The sequence below is a fragment of the Nematolebias whitei genome, chromosome 9 (genome assembly GCF_014905685.2).
Source record: "Nematolebias whitei isolate Nwh7 chromosome 9, NemWhi1, whole genome shotgun sequence".
In the NCBI taxonomy this organism is placed as follows: domain Eukaryota; kingdom Metazoa; phylum Chordata; class Actinopteri; order Cyprinodontiformes; family Rivulidae; genus Nematolebias; species Nematolebias whitei.
In genome coordinates this window covers 51917095-51921439 of record NC_056506.1, presented here as the reverse complement: position 1 = coordinate 51921439, position 4345 = coordinate 51917095, and positions in this window count along the sequence as shown.

The following is a 4345-nucleotide window of genomic DNA, read 5'->3' as shown; positions in this document are numbered from 1 at the left end:
GAGCAGGACAGAAGAAACTCACAGACAAGAAAATTAACTCAGTCCTGTGAAGAAAAATGTTAATGGAAAATAAATTCTGACATATTTTTACAAAAGATCAGATGAAGACAACTGGCATGAAGAAGAACTTCCAGCTCCATCTCAATGAACCTGTGATAGTTTAATAAGTGTTTTGTTACTGTTCTACAGTTTATTGATGCTGATTTATTCTTGTAATAAATCTTATTTCTTGTTCTGTCTTGAAAGAGTCTCATCTCAACTTGACCCATGATTACCAAACACTAAACTAATAATATAAAACTAATGTCAATGAACAGTCCTGCAGTAAATACCAACTTTGTGAAGGTTATGGTGTTAAAGTAATTTTATTCAAACATCTTGATTCAGCTGTTATTGATTAATAGAAGACAGAAAATGAGATCTTGTACCTTTGTGATACTTTGAATGCAACATTCAGTTCATGAAGTCATTCTCCTCTGGTTCACCTGGAAAACATGAAAACATTGACTCATCTCCACAATCACGTTTTTCTTTAATGATAATGTCACAATTTATGCTGCAGTCTTTGACAAATGATCTATAACTTGAACTAAATTACGTCAATCTTGTTGTCATGTTGTCATCATTCTTTGTTAAATCAGGTCTCTCTTGTAAATGAGTCCTCGAGGCTCAATGGGATTAACTGTAGAAATAAAGGTTGAATGAATCGCACAGGAAAAAAGACCAAATATTTTCTAGTTGAGTTCAGTAACTGGAAGTACCATAAATTTAAAAAAGACCACCTTTCAAAATTTAAGCAGTAATAGATATTTTAAAACGTTGAATTAGAAATCGACCCATTTAAACCGTCATGTTGCAGAGCAGCTGCAGTTAAAACAACTAGTAATTTAACATGTTTCATTAACTAAAACTGGCGACATGAAGTATTAATATTGATAAATTGAGGTACAGAACAGTCAGATAACTCTTCACAATGGCAACAAAGTGTTGCATTTGCATCAACTTACCGGAAAAACACGGAGAATGAACTACATTCAATGCTGAACCGCTGCTGTTTGGAACTATTTGCCGTTGCATGACCCACGTGACTTCAGCATTCTATTCTTTCTATGGGAGTCTATGGGAGTCTATGGGAGTGTCGCAACTCTCTCTCTATAGGGCTCTGACTCAGCCTTATAACCTGAATCTCTCACTCTCTGCTTGTTGAATTGAGGAAGCTCCTCGGATGAGTAGCGAAACATCTTGTGTTACAAATAAAGTCCAGTTGTTTTTGTATTGAATGCTTTTTGAATACCACCTCCCATCATCATACAGGACATCTGACAAACAAAAGCCTCTCCACCACCCTCTGGTGTCTTCTTAATATCTTTAATTAATGGGCAGGCACAAAAGCTACCAAAGTAATCTAAACATTTCCATAATAAAAATTAATTGCAGATTTTGATTCCAAGTTAACTAAAATATATTTTAACTGCCCAAAGATAAACTAAATTCATAGAACTTATGATTTACAAAAATTCAACATAAATGGCCACAACAGTTGATTTTAAAGTTAGCAATCACTAAAACAATATTATTTATCAGCTTATGGCCTACTTTACACATCTAACAGATATTATAGCCATATTTATATGTTCTATTTTCCATAATGTATAATTAAAGGTTATTTTATTCTTAACAATACCCAAATATTTATAGGAATCAACAAACTCAATGGGGACACCATTTGAGGATAAAATCAGAGGAAGAACTGCTGGGACTGACTTCCTATTTGAAAAAAGCATCCCTTTGGTTTTGTCGGCATTTAGGACAAGTTTGAGACAGAACAAATCTGTCTGGATGATGTTGAATGCAGATTGCAAAAGCTGGAAAGCCTTAGCAACAGTTTTAGCTCAACAGTAAACAACTGTGTCGTCAGCATAGAAATGTATGGATGCATTAGGGATGCTCTGACCTACATTACCTCTGTAGATTGTAAAGAGGGTGGGTCCCAAGACTGAGCCTTGTGGTACACCATTGTTGACTGTTAAATAACTGGAGGAAGTACCATTATGTTGAACACATTGCGTCCGATCTTAAAGATAGTTAGTGTGATGATTTCTAGGCAGGAGACCCATTGGTGCAGGCAGACATGCAGGACTCAGGGAATATAAATAAATAATTTATTATTTACAAACTAAAGAGGCTGATGAGGCAGCAGACTTACATAAATCATGGGACAGGACGCAGGACACGAGGAGCAGGACACAAGGAGCAAAACGGGCATCACAAGGACACAATGACTAGACAATGAGAGACGCACGCAGGGGTCCGCCCACAGCCAGTTTACTCTCAGGCAGCTACCACTAGAGAGAGAGGACGCTGGCGCTGCATGTTCGCCGCTTCTCCGCGCTAAAAAGTCCTTATACTGTTGCTATATTCGTGGACATTTATCTGGACTTATTTTTGTTCAGTAATTTCTCAATCAGTACTTATAACAGACAGCTTAATTAGCACTCCCTAACAGGAATTTGGGACTATTGCTGTCAACATACAACTCCAGCACGGCGGCTCGGACTTTGCTTGAAGAACTAGCAACTATTGCGCTCACCTTGCTGCTTCTGTCAACCTCCTGTGTCATCTGGATTGTTCCAGTTTGTCATCTTTTGCTGGATTTTTTCCTGTGCTATGCTGTGGATTACATCGCACTGCCTTTTGGATATCCTTTTCGGAGCCGTGGGTCTGCTGTTAGCGGCTAGCTCTGTGCTAGCTTCCCCCGGCTTGGCTGGCTCGTCGATGTTGACCTACTCCGCCTCCCAGCTGATTGGACTCAACAACTGCTCCATCCCTCCTTCTGTTTCTACCATTAAACAACTGGGCCTTCTGCGTAGACCTCGTTATGTCCATAGAGGCTCTCGGAAGAGAACTGTTTACTCTCGGCAAGCTGGGTCTGACTCCATCCCTTCCATCTGGTCTACCGGTCCTGCCGCACATCGATTACGTCATCGGAACACTGCCTCTGTAGTCCCTGATATTGCTGAAAGAACACAGCGCACGAAGTGGCAAGGAAAACGTGGAGTGGACTTCAGGCTGCTTAAACCCCTTCTAAAGGCTTCTACTCCAACCAGTATTAAAAAAGAACTTTTCAATGCTCAGTCACTGTCCAATAAATCATGTCTTATTCATGATCATATTCTGGAGAAGAATTTGGACCTCATGTGCCTTACTGAAACATGGCATCAACCAGATGTGTACAGCTCTCTGAATGAAGCCTGTCCCTCTGGATACAGTTACCTGCAGAAAGCCCGCTGCATTGGCCGTGGTGGTGGTCCGGCTGTAATTTACCGCAGTCATTTAAAATGATCACATTTAGCTTCTCAGGACTTTTTGTCTTTTGAATGTTTGGCCTTCAACCTCAAAGCCCCCCTCCTGATGAATGTTCTATTGATTTATCGGCCTCCCAAACCACATGTTTCATTTAACTCAGAGATGCATGACCTCCTCACTTTTTTCTGCGCAGCTCCTGTGAAAAATATTATTCTTGGAGATTTAAATATCCATGTTGATAATTCCTCTTCCCCTCTGGCAGCAGAGTTTAAGTCTCTTTTGGACTCTCAATCTCACTCAGTATGTTGACGCCCCTACGCACAACAGGGGGCACACTCTGGATTTGGTGATTACAGACACTGTACCTATCAATAACTTATCTGTCTATGACCTGGGTGTCTCAGACCACAGTGTCATCTCCCTGGAAGTGCCTTCAACTTCATCTGCTCCTAATCCTAAACGACTTATCCAGTTCCGTGACTTTAAAAACATTTCCCCTGAGGTTCTGTCCTCTGATCTCCACTCCCTGACCGCTGTCAATCACTCATCTGCAAATGACTCTGTGGATTACTACAACCAATCTCTCCAGGAGCTTCTGGACCTCCATGCTCCCTTTAAAGCAAGGCTGGTGTCTTTCTCCCGTTCAGCCCCTTGGTCCATTGCTGAGCTGCGCAGGATGAAAGCAGCTGGCCGTGCTATTGAGAGACGTGTAAAATCATCTGGTCTCTCTGTACATCAGCAGGCATCTAAAGAACATCAGAAAGCCTACGCCTTTTCTCTTAAAGAAGCACGGTCCAAATAATATTCCAACATCATCAACAACTGCCCTGGAAACTCTAAACAACTCTTCTCCACAATAAATCATCTCCTTAATCCCATTAAACAGTCTCATGAGGACTCTGTTCAAAAATGCAACCTGTTCCTTTCATTTTTTAAAAACAAAGTTAACTCCATTAGATCTCAGCTCCATAGCCTCCGTGATCTTCATCTGCCATCTACCCGTCTGCATTCTGGGTCCCTGAGCTGCTTTGATGAGGTT